This window comes from Chiloscyllium punctatum, chromosome 20 (genome assembly GCF_047496795.1).
Source record: "Chiloscyllium punctatum isolate Juve2018m chromosome 20, sChiPun1.3, whole genome shotgun sequence".
NCBI classification, from domain to species: domain Eukaryota; kingdom Metazoa; phylum Chordata; class Chondrichthyes; order Orectolobiformes; family Hemiscylliidae; genus Chiloscyllium; species Chiloscyllium punctatum.
Window position 1 is genome coordinate 40,705,628 of NC_092758.1, and position 16,428 is coordinate 40,722,055.

Consider the following 16,428-nt stretch of genomic DNA (forward strand, 5'->3'; position numbering starts at 1 on the left):
CTTCTTTAGGTGCTGTTTAGCTAACTCACCTACTCAATTTAGTCTTTCCCTCACCTCCGATACATGATATAAGTGTGAGATCACTGACTTTGGTCCTGTCAATGTTTCTTTAATTAATTTTAAAGGGCCTCTCACTTCATGACCGAATATTAACTCGAAGAGAGTGAACTAAGTAGATTCATGGAGCATCTTTAATGACAAGCAATACGAATGGGATACCTTTATCCCAATCATTTGGGTAATCCTGATAGTATGCTCTCAATATGGTCTTCAAGGTCTGATGTCACCTTTCTAAAGCTCCCTGAGATTCAGGATGATACGCATTGGACTTAAAGTGCTGTTCTCTATGACTCTCTGACTCTGTACCTAAGCTATCCACAACCCCCTTAAAAGCCTAGCAGAAAAAATGTGATCCTTGGTCTGATTGAATCTCTCTGGGTAGCCCATACTGTGTGAAGAAAGCTATTAACTCCTCTACCACCTTTTTTGCCTTGATGCTCCATAAAAGAATTGCCTCCAGAAATCTGGTAGATACATCCATTATGGTTAACAAGTACTGGGCGTTCCCACTTTTAGTTTTCGGGAGGGGAGCTATGCAATCAATTATAACCCACATGAAAGGTTCTTCGAATGCGGGAATTGGCAACAAAGGTGCAGGCTTTATTACCGCCTGTGGCTTACCTACTGTTTGGCATTAATGACATGTATGGCAAAAGTTAACCACACCCTTGTGCATTCCAGGCCAATAATATTGTTTTTGTAACTTAGCCTGAGTCTTTCACACTCCTGGGTGTTCATGTGCTACCCATAACACCTCCTGTCTGTAAGCTATCAGCAATATAATCTGATGCACTTCAGCCCATTTCCCCTCTGTACTAACCTGCCATGGTCCCCATTTCCACCTTAGGATGCTATCTTTCAGATAATAACCCTCCAGAATATTCTCTGCCTCCTTTTTGGAGTGTGCACCCACATAAATATCCTTTATCGTCTGGTCTTGCTGTTGCAAGTTTCTTAGCCTTTCAGGACCAAACACTTCTGTCTGACCCTCTGCCTGCACCATTACATCAAACAGGGTGCCTGCTAACTGGTCCTCAACTCCTTCAACTTTCCCTTTACTTTTCTCTTTGTGCGGTGACTTATGATAGTAGGATCTGGTTACCACACAGTCTGGGAAAACGCCAGGAGATTTTTGTTTTAACTCCTCAGTTTCTTGGTCTTCCTTGGGCTTTTCCACAACAAGGGATGTCACTCCCACCTTGGATCCTGCTGAATCATTCCCAAGAACAAACTGAATTCCTGGAATTGACACTGTCAATCACTCCCACTGTAACTCCCCCACTCCTGAGTTGGTGCTCCAACCTGATCTTACATCGGGGAATGCTAAATTTCTATCCATCTACCCCACATATTACCACACTCTCGGGTAACAGGTCAGAAAGAGTGCATAATCGCTCATCTCTTACTATCAGCAACTGGCTAGATCCTGTATCTCTCAAAATTATAACTTCTTGTCCTTCTCCCCCTGTTAATTCTGAGTAAACTTTACCCACAGAGGTGAATTCTTTGTAGAGATCAGGTACTAACGGCATACCCAGCCCCTGCCTAGGCTGTGCACTCTCCTGCAGCTCCTCAGCTCTTTCTGGGGTCTCTCTTACTACCTTCATTAATGCCACTGGCTTCATTTCTTTTACAACATCTTTTCCCACAGTGCTTTTCTTTAACAACCAAGCACTGTGTCTTTACGTGTCCCACCTTCTGGCAGTGAAAACACCTTTTCCCAGTGCCCTTCTGGAGCCACCAGCACTGTAATTTTCTGTGTCCCACTACATTGCAGTGAAAACACCTGAGGCCTTCCACCCCTGCCCACCTTCTTGGCCTTCTTGTTTATCCTGTGGTAAATTCTTACCAGTGCTCTCTACTCTTGGTTTCATAGTGTAGGATCACCCGTTCTCCCAAGTTTTAACCCTAACAGGATGAAATTCTGGCCAGAAGCTTGTTTTATGCACCAACATGTCCTCATCTGCTAGTTCTGCTGCCCTTCTTACTTCTTGAATTTTCTGTTCCTCCACATGAATTCTTACCATCTCTGGAAGTAGGTTTTTAAACTCCTCCAGCAGAATAATCTCTCTTAGAGCCTCAAACGTCCTATCTATTTTCAAAGCATGCACCCATTGATCAAAACGGCTATGTTTAATTCTTTCAAGCTATCTGACCTGATTCCTTCTTTGTGTTTCTGAACCATTGTTGATACGCTTCTGGTACCAATTCATAAGCACTTAAAATAGCCTGTAAAACCTTTTCATAATCTCTTGGCATCTCATCCGACAGTGCAGAAATTACCTCACTGGCTTTGCCTACCAGTTTAGTCTGAACTAGCATTACCCATAATTCCCAGACCACTCCATCTGCCTAGCCAATTTTGCAAATGAAATAAAGAAAGTGTCAACATCTTTCTCATCAAAATGTGGCAGAGTTTTGACATATACCTTCTATTTTAACGCCATCCTGTTAACTTGACTTTACTAAGTCGCAACTTCTCAAGTTCAAATTCTCTCTCTTTCTTTCTCCCTTTCTTCTCTCTCTCTTTGCTCAGCTAAGAACCTTCTCTCTCTCTCTTTTTCCTCTGTTTCTCTTTGTTTAATTTCTAACTCAATTTTCCTCAATTGTAATTTAAGTATTTCTACCTCTCCTGCACTTGTCTGTTTCTCTGACACACCTAAGTATTTGAGTAACTCCTTCACAATTTCAGCTTTACTTTTGGCCTTGGTTAAACCCAGATATAATTTATTTGCTAATTCTAAAAGTATGGCCTTTTTCTCTCCTTCTAAACTTTCTTAGCAGGTTTGAGAATCATCTTCAAATCCCAGAACCTCTTTAGCAATTTTAAGAGACATTTTTCTCATTTTTAATTTAATCAACTACAAGTCACCGAAATTAAGCAAATTGTCTTACCTATGTTTTATTTAAAGATCTAGGACACTAACCTGCAAGTGTTTAAATCTGCTGGGATGTTTTGTCCCCCCAAATCTATTCAAATCTGTCCAAACCAGTTCAAATCCTGACGACAAGTCCCCAAATCTGTTACAACATGGGATAAACCCTCCTGCTTAATTTAAACCAACAACACAGAAAAGATTTATGCTGTGCAGCAATCTGTGAACATTCAAGAAGCCAAAGACTATTTAAAGTAAAAATTAGTCACTTTATTTCTTAAGGTTTAACAGAAAATAATTAACAGCTATTTACAATTCCTTCCTCTAACCAATTTTTACCTTCCTTTCTATAGCACTAGTCTGATAAAACCACCCCCTGATTAAGATTGACCAAAAATTAGAGTTTTCAAAACCAGCCAGTTGTCGAATCTTCTGTTTGGTCTTAACTCTCTTAAAGGTACAGTACACTCACATCTTCATAACATATACATCTTAACCATGCCCTTTCAAGGTCCCCTCTATTCCAATGAAAACAGCTCCAGTCTATCCAATCTCTCTTCATAATCAAAACTCTTCAGCCCAGGTAACATTCTGGTAAGTCTCCTCTGCACCCTCTCCAGTGGCTATCATATCCCTCCTATAAAATAGATTCTATCATATAATTCTCTAGCTGTGGGCTAACCAACATTCTATATAGTTCGAACAAAACCTCCTTGCTCTTAAACTCCATGCCTCAGCAAATCAAGACAAGTATCCTGTATGCCTTCCTAACCACTTTACCTACCTATCCTGCTACATTAAGGAACCAGTAGACATGCACACCATGGTCCCCTTGATCCCCAGTGTGTCCCAGGGATCCTACCATTCATTCTGTATCCCCAAGACTTGTTTGTCCTGCCCAAGTGCACCACCTCACACTTATCTGGATTGAATTCCATTTGCCACTGATCAGCCCTTCTGTCCAGTCCATCTATATCCTCCACTAATCTAAGACTATCCTCCTCATTATCTACCATTCCACCACTTTATGTATTAACCATGAATTTAACTGATCAATGCTCCTACATTCCAGTCTAAACCATTTCGGCATAGCAAGAATAGCAAGGCCCCAACGTTGATACCTGTATAACCCAACTGGATTCGGACTTTCAGCCCTCAATTAATACCTTCTGCCTCCTGCTGCTCAGCCAATTCTGGATATAATTAGCAAATTTTCCTTGGATCCCTTTGGCTCTTACCTCCACTCTCAGTCTCCCAGTTTTGCTGGAGTCCAAGTAAACTACATCAAACTCTATACCTGATCACATTTTTGAAAAGTTCAATCAAGTTGGTCAGACATGACTTGTTCTTAACAAAACCATGTTGACTGCTCTTGATTAATCACTGTCTCTCCAAGTGTAGATTAATTCTGCCCCTCAGAATTACTTCCAATAGTTTCCCTTGCACTGAGGTTAGACTGACTGGCCTGTAGTTTTCTGGTTTGTCACTTCCTCCCTTCTTGAATAGAACTGGCTGTCCTCCAATCCTTTGGCCAAAGAGAATTAAAAGTTACCGCCAGTAACACTGTTATTTATTCCCTTACCTCACTCAACAATCTGGGATACATTTCATCCAGCCATGGAGATTTCTCTCCTTTTAAGCCTGCCAGACCACTATCTCTTAATTATTTAATCATATCACAGTCCTTCTCTTTGATTTGTTGATCTATATTATCCCTTTCACTAGTGTATACTAACATACAGTATTCATTCAGAAACCTGCCTACCCTCTTTGGATTCATGCACACATTACCACTGTGGTCCTACACATTAATGGGCCCTACTATTCCTGAGATATCCTTTTGCCCTAATTTAATGATTAATCAAATCATTCAAACACAGTTAAGTAAATCAAACACCTCAAAGTCAAGTGTACTTTGATAGATCCTTCTCCTGGTCTAGACATCAAAAAAAACTTTTATTTTTTCATCACTATTTCACCAAGCATATCTTTCCTGCCCAAATCTTCTTGCTCAGCGGCTTCACGATGGAGAACTGGCTTCACTGCAGAATATTCTTTGCAGTGTGGAAAAAATGTCAAGATGCTGCTGCGCTGTGCTCCACTAAACTGAAACTGTATGGAAAATCCAGATGTGTAGAATTTAATATGAGAGAAGTTATCTGTTCCTTGCAGTTGCAACAGGAAAATTGTTAGGTTACAGTAAATTGCAATAGCAGCACAATCGATATAACTCCTGATTATGCTCTGATTAAATTGAACTAAAGCAGCTTCTCGGAAAATCATGTACTCAGACTTGGTTTTTCTAGCTCTAAGATGTTAAGCTATATTACTGGGTTGTGGCTACGGAGATTTGTATCACAGTTAAACTTCATGATAATATATTTCCAATATAAAATTATATGTTATCAACTATAATCGACTAACAAGGGAGTCAAAGGATATTCTTGATTAACAAAAAAACAATCAGAGGTTAGCAAGAAGTGGAGTGGCAGGCCATAATCACACCATTTGCCATTTTATATAAAGATGGAGCAGGTTCAAGAGGGTGAATGGTCTATTCTTGCTCCTAATTCATATGTTTGTGTCAAAGAGTCATTGTTGTGTGAATAAAGAATTTGGTTAAAAGAATTCTGAGTGTGATGTGAATTAAGTGCCCTGGCATAATTCAATAGAATTTATACAAATTCTATTTTTAAAATGAACAACGTAGATTTATTGGCTACAGTTCAATCATAATTTTTAAGTTATTATGCCTATCCTAGTGTTTCATCCCTTTTTCATTCTTATTTGTTATGATGACAGGTCAAAACTCTGAAATACTACAGTTATTTTTAACCCTTAATTCCAAAATGTATTCATTTAAAAGATGCCTGTGAAAGATACAAAATGATTACAGTTGTAAATTCATTAGTTGGCTGGCAAAAATTCTTGTGGGAGAAATGGAACGTAAAACCTTCAAACAGAGAAGGCATAACTTGAGATATGAGGAGGCTGACTATCCACTACCTTACCACCCCATCTTGGCAGAGAGCTACCTCTCAAAGACATTTTTTAGTGGTTTCCCTTCCAGGAGTTATTGGAGGAAAGGGTTTAGAGCAAAGTTTCAACACTGGTCTCTCTATTATTGTTAGGCTACGGAAGATTGCAGTGTGGTAGTATGTCGAGGAAGTTACAGTCTGAGAACAGCCAGTAAGCAACCCTGCACTGCAGGTGAAAAAAGATATTTCTGGTAGTCTGGGTGCTGTGAATCAGCCAACAAAGGAAACAGGACAAAAGAACTTCAATCAGCCTATAAATCCAAAAGAAAACTTGAAAATTGACTGTTCAACTCTCAATGTCAATGCTACTGGTGCAACCCAATAGTGGCTACAATGTCATCTTATTTGACAACCACCTGGTGAAGGAGTGAAGCTCCGAAAGCTAGTGTGCTTCCAATTAAACCTGTTGGACCACAACCTAGTGTTGTGTGATTTTTAATCTTATTTTCTCTTCATGAACAACTCAAAGAAAGACTTTTACAACCTTTTTGTTTTAACTTGTATCGTTCTGGACTCATCTTTTTGATTTTAATCTGTATGTATGTGTGTCTGTTAATATTCCCACTAACATATATTAATTAATTGTTATGAAGATGTGGGTGTACTGTACCTTTAAGAGAGTTAAAAGCTGGTAGAGCTGCCTGACAGCACCAAATGTTCTGCATAAGGTAACAATGTAACACTTGGTTGGAAGCAAGATTGCCTGGAAACGACAAAACAGATTTGAATCAGGCCAATCAGTTTACATTATTCCCCTGAAAATACCAAATTCTAATCTGGTTTCAATTGAGTATATTGGCAATCTTAAAAGCCAATGGCACAATCTGCTGTTTTGGGGGTATAAGACTAGGGAAAATTGAACAGTTGAGAGGAGAACTGCCAATCTAACAATACCTGCACACTGCCCAGAAAATAGCTCTCTTAAAGGTACCTTTATCAATCAGCAACCTGTTATGCAGGATTCCCATGAAGAAGAAAGGAGACCGAAATACAGAGAAGAATGAAAGCTGCCTGGTTTTGAGATAACACTTTTTGTTTTGTAAATCGTAATCAAGAGTTTTATCAAGTTATTATTATAGAAGAGAAGATAAAAGATGGGTTAGAGTAAGTACTTGTAAGTAGCTGTTAGTTAATTATTCTCTGTTATACTGTAAGAAATAACGTTGTTAATTTTCACTTTAAATAGTTCTTGACCACCTGAATCTTTACAGATTACTGAATGGGATAAATCTTTTCTAAGCAAGAGGGTTTATCCTGTGTTATAACATAACTCAATCTTTTAGCTAATTTAAGAAAACATTGGTAAATTTGCACTTTGTAAAATATAAATTCCTTTGAGTTTGAAAGAAAGGTACACATAAGGAAAGGGATCATTTTTAAAGCAACCTTGTCACAATCAACTCATTGAGGATCTTGAAAGTTTTGGGTGTCCTGTCAAAAACCATAAGAAATTGGGGAACATTTCCTGGTGTCTGGTTGTAGAAATTTTCTCAAAAAGTATGTAGATCTTCAGCTTGTCACGGCACCAGCATGACACTATATTCAAATCTTGCATTTCTTGTTCATTTTTGTTAACGTCTGAATGGTTCATATCTGAGGAAGGACATCAGAGAAAAAAACTGCATCAGAAATGCTGTGAAAACTGTGCTGTCCTATACAAAGATGTTTAATGACTGTTATTAATCACCTTCCAGGAGACGATTACTGAATTGCGTTAATATCCAACTGCTCTTCCACATCATGCTGAGGAGACCATTTATTATGCTTTGCACAAGGAACTCCTTCAGCTATAAGGATGAAAGAAATCTTGTTATGGCGCAGTCGATGAACCTCAAGTTGAAAAAAATGAACAAAAAAAATAGAAAATACCTAAGTCAGTAGAATAGAATCATAGTACCTTATTCAGAATTTTTTTCAAAACAATGAGATCAGTCACCTGGACACTTACAGTTTTAAGGCAATGAAATATGATCATTCCATTTGTGTAAGCCACATTAAGCAGTTGAATAATATAACATTAGAATATATTTGTGAGGCATCCCACCTGATTCTTTGAATGTAATAAGTAATAACTGACTCATTTAACATCTGTAAATGATCATCTAGGTGGTTGATGGTCCATAATGAGACTGTTCAGTGCATGCTCTTCAAACAGAGTCAAGGATTGTGAAAAGAACTGCTTATGACTGAAACTAAATAATCAATCAATGAATATAAGTTTGGACACTACTGCTAATGTCTGGCTGCTGTCCCACAAGGTGATTGTAGTGAAACGATTTGTTAGATTACAGAAGCTGGTTACAGAAAATGAATTTAAACCAAGCATTTTGTATGAGTATACGAACGAGATTGTTCATCAAACACACGAGCACACATGCAAAACAGATCTGATCAAAAGCCCTCAAGTCTTAATATGGAACGCATTATTTATTTAAGAAATAGTGGCAGCTACTAATCTAAAATGCCCAACCAATTAGGATCAGATTTCAGAGATGGCAACGTTTCTGACGTGAATTTAATTTTTCATTCTAAATCAGCAGGTATCTGGGGTGGCATATGCGAAGGGGACTCAGCTGGCAGGTGGGTGAGGATAAGTAGGTAAGTGCCTCAGGTATGTCCAGAGGTGGGAACTGCATCAAGCCAGAGTTGGGAGCTGTTATGGTGGATAAGTTGTGGGGGTGGGTTTCTTGTTGGAGGTGATTTTATGGGTCAGAGGGAAATCGTAGAGGGACTAAGTCTGAGAAGGAGGGTGGGGAGAAACAGTATCAGGTGTCCATGGAGGTCCGAGCCAGTCAGGAGTAATTGCATATAGCGAGTGTGTAGACATTGAGGAGAGTTGAGAGTTGTATTGGATCTGAGGAAGGTATCTGATCTGGTGGGGAAGGGGATGGGTGGAGGTGGGGATTGCATGAGATCTGAAAGGGATACTATTTATCTCTCTGAGCATCCATGCCCCCACCCCCAACATTCCTGATGAAGGGCCTATGCCTGAAACATTGACTCTCTGTTTCCTCAGATGCTGTCTGACCTGCTGTGCTTTTCCAGCACCAAACCTTTTGACTCTTCAAGGGATGTGTCATGTCTAGCTTTGTGTATTGGGTTCACAGTAAGTCAGGGGTTGAGTAAGTTTACCAGCGAATATGTCATGTCTGGAAGGAGGGAGACTGGAGGGGCAGTTGGGGGAGGGGCCATCAGTTTGTGCCTGATGGGGAATCAGGAATTTCTCAGATCTGGGACAGTCGAAAAATGGGATCAGCAGTGAGGCTGGAGTTCAGTTTAATTGGTGACCAGGAGTCAGAACTGGTTTCAATCTTCTAACATTTCCTGGATAACATTTAAGATGAGGCATTGGGAACCATCCTAACTCTGACTCTAACTCGGAGTTGGAGACATTTTCAGAGGGTTCCAGACACTAGGAAATTATTAATCATAAAGTGAAACTTCCTGAGCAATTCCCAGGGAGTCAGCTACATGAGGATCTCTGCGTGGTCCTGGCACAAAGTTCCAGTCTACGCTCTGGCAACAGCTTCTTGCTGATTAGAAGATCAGAGCTGACAGTTTATAGAAAGGTGAAAGTGAGGACTGCAGATGCTGGAGATCAGAGTTGAGAGTGTGGTACCAGAAAAGCACAGCCAGTCAGGCAGCATCCAAGGAGCAGGAGAATCGACATTTCAGGCACAAACTCTTCATCAGGAAGGAGACTGGGAGCCTTGGAGTTGGAGAGATAAATGGGAGGGAGGTGGGGCTGAGTGGAAGGTAGCTGAGAGTGCAATAGGTGGGTGGAGGTGGCGGTAGAGGTGATAGGTCAGAGAGGAGGGTGGAGCGGATAGCTGGGAAGGAAGATTGACATGTAGGACAAGTCATGAGGACCGTGCTGAGCTGGAAAGTTGGAACTGGGGTAAGGTGGGGGTGGGAAATGAGGAAACTGGTGAAATCCACATTGATGCCATGAGGTTGGAGGGTCCTGAGGCGGAAGATGAGGCATTCTTCCTCCAGGCGTCGGGTGGTAAAGGAGTAGCAATGGAGGAGGCCCAGGACTTACATGCCCTCGGCAGAGTGGGAGGGGGAGTTGATTGGTGTGGGTGTCCCAGAGATGTTCTCTGAAGCACTCTGTGAGTAGGCGTCCTGTCTCCCCCATGTAGAGGAGACCGCATCAGGAGCAATGGATACAGTAAATGACATGTATGGAAGTGCAGGTGAAACTTTGATGGCAGTGGAAGGCCTTGGACGGAGGTGAGGGGGGGAGGTGTGAGCGCAGGTTTTGCAATTCCTATAGTTGCAGGGGAAGGTGCCGGAAGGGGAGGGAGGGTTGTTAGGGGGCGTGGACCTGATCAGGTAGTCACAGAGAGAATGCTCTTTACAGAAAACGGATAGGTTTGGGGAGGGGAATGTATCTCTGGTGGTGGGGTCTGTTTGTAGGTGATGGAAATGGCGGAGGATGATGCAATATATACGGAGGTTGGTGGGATGGAAGGTGAGGACCAGGGAGATTCTGTCCTTGTTGTGGTTGGAGGGGTGGGATTCAAGGACGGAGGTGTGGAATGTGGATGAGATGCGCTGGAGGGCATCATCAACTACATGGGAGGGAAAATTGCAGTCTTTAAAGAAGGTGGCCATCTGGTGTGTTCTGTGGTGGAACTAGCTCTCGTGGGAACAGATGCAGCTGAGGCAAAGGAATTGGGAATACGGGATAGCATTTTTGCAGGAGGGCAGGTGGGAGGAGGTGTAATCCAGGTAACTGTGGGAATCAATGGGTTTGTAGAAAATGTCAATGTTGAGTTGGTCACTGTTGATGGAGATGGAGATGTCCAAGAAGGGGAGGGAGGTGAGGTGTCAGAGATGGTCCAGACGAATTTAAGGTCGGGGTAGAATGTGTTGGTGAAGTTGATGAACTGTACAACCTCCTCATGGGAGCTTGAGGTGGCGCCAATGCAGTCATCAATGAAGTGGAGGAAAAGTTGAGGAGTGGTGCCATTGTAAATGCGTAAGATAGACTGTTCCACATAGCCAACAAAGAGACAAGCATAGCTGGGGCCTATGCGGGTGCCCATGGCTAACGCTTTCTTCTGGAGGAAGTGGAAGGATTTGAAGGAGAAATTGTTGACGGTGAGGACCAGTTCAGCCAAACGAATAAGAGTGTCAGTGGAAGAGTCTAGTGGGCATGTCGGGAGAGGAAGAAACGGGAGGGGCTTGGAGGCCTTGGTCATGGTGGATGGAGGTGTTTAGGGCCTGGATATCCATGGTAAAGATGAGGCATTGGGGGCCAAAGAAACAGAAGTCTTGGTGGAGGTGGAGAGCGTGGGTAGTGTCCCGAACGTATGTTTACAACCTAAAAACGGACCCCACCACCAGACATATGTTACCCTCCCCACACCTATCCACTTTCCGTAAAGACATTTCCCTCTGAGAGTCTCTCGTCAGGTCTACACCCCCTAACAATTCACCCTCCCATCCTGGCACCTTCCCCTGCCAGCACAGGAATTGCAAAACCTGCGCCCACACTTTTCCCCTCACCTCCATCCAAGGCCCCAAAGGAGCTTTCCACATCCATCAAAGTTTCACCTGCAATTTCACACATATTATTTACTGCATCCATTGCTCCTGATGCGGTCTCCTCTACATTGAGGAGACAAGACGTCTACTTGCAGAATGCTTCAGAGAACATCTCCGGGACACCTGCAATTTCTAGATTGTCAGCAAGACAGCTAGATGTAAGATAAGGAGAAATATCTTCACTCAGAGAGTAGCTAGGATTTGGAATGCACTGCTTGAGACAGTGGTCGAAGCAGATTTCATAGAAGTTTTCAAAAGAGAGCTCACTTATATTTGAACATGATTAATTTAGAGGACTGCGGAGATAGGGCTGGAGAAGGAGACTAGATGGGGGTAGCTCTTTTGGGAGCCAGTACAGACACGATTGCACAAATGGCCTGGTTCCGTACTGTAAAATTCTATGACTAAATGTAGTAAGACTTCTTTCCTATTGTACTCCTATCCATTTTAAATGAAAGCCAACATACAATTTGTCTTCTGAAGAGCTTGCTCTCAAATTCATGTTTAATGGCAACCAGGTCCTGCTTAATTTCCTGGTTGATTATCCATTCAAAAGATATTCTGCTTTTTTAATTTTCCTACCAAGTGGATAATTTCTCAGTTTGTCACATTGTATTCTAACGGCCCCTTTCCACTCCATCAACCTGTCAATATCTCTTTACAGATTCTATGCATTCTCCTCACTGCACTCCTTTCACAGAATCACAGGATTGTTACAGTGCAGAAGGAGGTCACTTGGCCCATTGTGACTGCACTGACTCGTTAAATGAGCGTCATCAACTAGTCCCAATTCCTTGCTTTCTCCCCACACTCTTGGACATTATTGTGATCCAAACAATCATTCAATTCCCTCTTGATTGCCTTAATTGGATCTGCCTCTCCACACTTCCAGTCGGTGAATTCCATACCTTAGCTACTTATTGTCTGCTCCTCCCTTCACCCTTCCTTCTTCTGTAGATCATTTTAAATCTGTAGGCTCTTGTTCTTGTTCTTTTGACAAACAGCTCATTTTCATAAACTTATCTCTGTGGTGACAGCCTGCCAACTCAAAAATATGCCATTTCATTTTCATTGCCGAATCCTCAATTCATTTGAACACTCTCATAACTTCGAACGCATAACTTATCTGACTACATAAACATTTTCCAAATATTAATTTCCCTTGAATGAGAAAAAAGGAGGCCTGGTTAATAAGTTTGCGGAAGACATCAAAATTGGTGGTATTGTGGACACTGAAGAAAGTTATCTAAGACGACATTGAAAGTTCTTGATCAATTGAGATGACGTGCAGATGGATAATTTGGATAAATGCGAGGTAAAACAAACAACAGCAGGACTTATACAACTTACAATAGTAGAACAGAGAGCCCCAGAGGGTTCGGGTACATAATTCTTTGAACTTCCATGGCAGGTAGGCAGGATGGTTAAGAAGGTGTATACCATACTTGTCTTCCCTGCTCAGACCTTTGAGTACAGGAGTTGGAATGTCATGTTGAGGCTGTACACAAAGTTGGTGAGGCCTCTTCTGAAGTGTTGTGTGCAGTTCTGATCACTCTTTCATAGGAAGGACATTATTAAACTTGAGAAGATTCAGAAAAGGTTTATCAGGAATGGAGGGCTTGAGTTATGAGGAGAGGTTGAACAGGCTGGGACTTCTTTCACTGGAGCATAGGCAGTTGAGGGGTGACCTTTTTGAGGTTTATAAAATCACAAGGGGCATAGATAAGTTGAATAGTAGGTGTCTTTTCCCTAGGGTGGGATAATTCAGATCTAGGGGGACATATTTATAAGGTGAAATGAGAAAGCTTTAAACAGGACATGAGAAGCAACTTCTTTACACAGAGAGTGGTTTGTGTGTGGAATAAACTGCCAGAGGAAGTGTTGGACACAGATACAGTTATAACATTTAAACATATTTGAGATAAGTACATGAATAGGAAAGATTAGAAGGGATATGGGCCAAACACAGGCAAGTAAACTCATGTAGTTTGAGAACATGGTCTGAGTGGACAGATTGGACCAAAGGGTCTGTTTCCATGCTGTATGATTCTATGACTCTATGTCTATCTATCTGCAACTATTCGAGAATCCATTTAGTGGAGAAATTTAAGTAGTCCTATCAGTCCCTGATGGTTCTCCTGACGATCAGTGTTGTAGAGGTACGAACCCTGCCATAGTGCTCCTTTAATGTTTTTTGTGTCATTCAATGTGTAGTCGCTATTGACGGGAGGAGACAAAGCCTTCTCACCCATGAGCCTTTTTTGCTCTCGAAGAGTCCTGAAAGAATCAAATTTCAAAGCATGAATAGAACACGTCAACTTTTGATGTAACTCTATATGTGTACATATGATGTGTACATTCAGGAAGCAGAAACTCTTCCTGTTGAGGTCAGTGAGGGGTTATCTGCAGGAATTTGGAAAGCACCATGAGTGCCATTAATTGTACCCTGGCCATTAAATAGTCCAACAACCCAGTTAAACTGAATGCCTCTGCCTCACAACTGTCTTGTGATATCAAATGGAATAGGTTCCCCGGCTGTTCTCAAGCACAAGACAAATACCTGCCCTAAACAGGAACCTGGCTGTTGTTAGAGAGATACACCTTGATTACATCTCTGTGCAATGAAAGTTGAGTGTAGTCTTCACCTTCCAAGCCATTGACAAAACAGATCACCATGAGTGCAGGATCTCAATCAGGAGGATGCAGAATTCCATTATAACTTTGATGATGAGCCAAATCTGTCTTCTGCATCTTTCCTTTCGAAGATTCCCGAGAATTTTGGTTTGTCTTTATATCTTTTGGACAGAGTAGTATCTGTAGAAGTAAATCGTCTAGTTCTAATATTTTTGCTATTATCTATTATTCCTACATCCTTCTCAAATCAAAAGCTGGCCATTTTGTGCTGAATGATTCCACCCCAAACTCTCCAAAATCTACACGGCTCAAGTCAGGAGAGTGGTGAAATATTTTGCACATTCCTGAATAAACATAGCTCCAACAACACTCAAGAACAACCAAACAATCCACAGTAAGGTACTTTTTTTTCTCTGTCTTTTCTTTCATATATTTAAGTGCGTTGTTTGGTTTTAGTTAGTTGATATAAAGCTAAGGCTTACAATGGCAGGGGACCTCAGACCCATGGCATGTGCCTCTTGCTTGATGTGGGAGCTTAGGAATGTTGCTGACGTTCCTGACTCTTACACTTGCAAGAGGTGTGTCCAGCTACAGCTGTTATGTGACCGCATGATGGCTCTGGAGCTGCGGATGGACGCACCGTGGAGCATCCGCGATGCTGAGGAGGTCATGAATAGCACTGTTTAGCGAACTGGTCACACCGCAGGTTAGGATTGCTGAGGGAGACAGTGAATGGGTGACCAAAAGACAGAAAAAGAGTAGGAAGGCAGTGCAGGTGTCCCCTGTGGTCATCTCCCTCCAAAACAGGTATACCGTTTTGGATACTAGTGGGGGAGATGGCTCACCAGGGGAGGGCAGCAGTTGTCAAGATCATGGCACCGTGGGGGGCACTGCTGTTCAGAAGGGCGGGAAAAACACTCATAGGGCCATAGTCATAGGGGATTCTATTGTGAGGGGAGTAGATAGGCACATCTGTGGCTGAAAACAGGACTCCCGGATGGTATGTTGTCTCCTCAGTGCTCAGGCCAGGGATGTCACTGATCGGCTGCACAGCATTTTAAAAGGGGAGGGTGAACAGCCAGTTGTCTTGGTGCATATAGGCACCAATGATATAAGTAGAAAGCAAGATGAGGTCCTGAAAGAAGAATTCAGGGAGCTGGGAGAGAAGTTAAAAAGGACCTCAAAGGTAGCAATCTTGGGATTACTACCAGTACCATGTGCCAGCCAGTGAAAAAATAGGCAGGATAAACACGTGGCTTGAGAGATGGTATGGGAGGAAGGGGTTCAGATTTGTTGGACATTGGGACTGGTTCTGGGGAAGGTGGGACTATTACAAATTGGACGGTCTACACCTGAACCATACTGGAACTAATGTCCTTGGGGGAGTTATTGCTATTGCTGTTGGGGGGGTTTTAAACTAATGTGGCAGGGGGCTGGGAACCAGAAGAGAAGACTACTAGACAGTGAGGTGGAAACTGGAGACTGTAAGAATCAGGAAGATAGCATTAATAAGGGGAACAATAGGCAGAGAGCAGATGAAAGCAAAAGACCTGGTGGCCTGAAGAGCATATACTTTAATGCAAGGAGCATAGTGGGTAATGCAGGTAAATTTAGGGCTTGGTTTGGTGTTTGGGAGTATGACGTTATTGCAATCACAGAGACTTGGTTGAAGGAAGGGCATGATTGGCAATTAAATTCTCCAGGATATAGACCTTCATTCAGGACAGGGAGGGAAGTAAAAGGGGGGGTGGAGTTGCATTCCTGGTCAGGGATGATATCACGGCTGTGCTAAAGGAGGACACTATGGGGGGCTTGAGTAGAGAGGCATTATGGGTGGAACTGAGAAATAAGAAGGGTGCAGCTACATTATTGGGGCTGTATTACAGGCCTCCCAACAGTGAGTGTGAAGTAGAAGAACAAATAGGTAAACAGATTATGGAAAGATGTAGGGGCAACAGGGTGGTGATGATGGGAGATTTTAATTTTCCCAACATTGACTGGGATACACTTAGTGTCAGAGGTCTGGATGGGGCAGAATTTGTAAGAAGCGTCCGGGAAAGTTTTCTAGAGCAGTATGCCAGTAGTCCGATGAGGCAAGGGGCCATATTGGACCTGGTACTGGGGAATGAGCCAGGCCAGGTGGTAGAAGTTGTGGTGGGGGATTTCTTTGGGAACAGTGACCACAATTCTGTAAGTTTTAGAATACTCATAGAAAAAGATGAGAGTGGTCCTAAAAGAAGAGTACTGAACTGGGCCAAGGCCAATTA